The sequence below is a fragment of the Triticum aestivum genome, unplaced genomic scaffold (genome assembly GCF_018294505.1).
Source record: "Triticum aestivum cultivar Chinese Spring unplaced genomic scaffold, IWGSC CS RefSeq v2.1 scaffold61593, whole genome shotgun sequence".
In the NCBI taxonomy this organism is placed as follows: Eukaryota; Viridiplantae; Streptophyta; class Magnoliopsida; order Poales; family Poaceae; genus Triticum; species Triticum aestivum.
In genome coordinates, this window is record NW_025299378.1 from 1 (window position 1) to 697 (window position 697).

General features: G+C 49.4%; 1 non-coding gene across 1 annotated transcript; it reads right to left on the reverse strand.

The window, feature by feature from the left end:
* Positions 1-374: 374 nt before the first annotated feature.
* LOC123179195 (5S ribosomal RNA) lies at positions 375-493 on the reverse strand. The gene has a single exon (XR_006490178.1). It is a non-coding gene; the product is annotated as a 5S ribosomal RNA (ribosomal RNA).
* Between the last annotated feature and the right edge of the window lie 204 nt (positions 494-697).

Here is a 697-nt window from a genome sequence, read left to right on the forward strand (position 1 = left end):
CGCATCCGACATGTTTCCCCGTCTTCGTCCCTTATGCTTGCCACTCCCAGGTCTGCTCCAAAGACGATTCTACATTCTCACTACCATTACAACCGTTCCCTAACAATGGATAATGTCCTATACTACTTACTCTCCCGCTCAATCACGGAGACGAGTTTTCCACGGTTTCCACCCCTCCCTCCATACCGCAGCAACACGAGTTTTTTCCACCCCTTTCAGAACGCGCTCTTCGCGCCACAAAGCCGCCCCAAGACGCGCGAGCAATGAGCATCGAGCTTAAACATATCGCAAACGTCAAACATAATATAACGGGACTAATATATATCGCGCACGTGCGATATGTTTGTCACAAGGCGCAAAAAATAATTAAAAAAGGAATGCAACACGAGGACTTCCCAGGAGGTCACCCATCCTAGTACTACTCTCGCCCAAGCACGCTTAACTTCGGAGTTCTGATGGGATCCGGTGCTTTAGTGCTGGTATGATCGCATCCGACATGTTTCCCCGTCTTCGTCCCTTATGCTTGCCACTCCCAGGTCCGTTCCAAAGACGATTCTACATTCTCACTACCATTACAACCGTTCCCTAACAATGGATAATGTCCTATACTACTTACTCTCCCGCTCAATCACGGAGACGAGTTTTCCACGGTTTCCACCCCTCCCTCCATACCGCAGCAACACGAGTTTTTTCCACC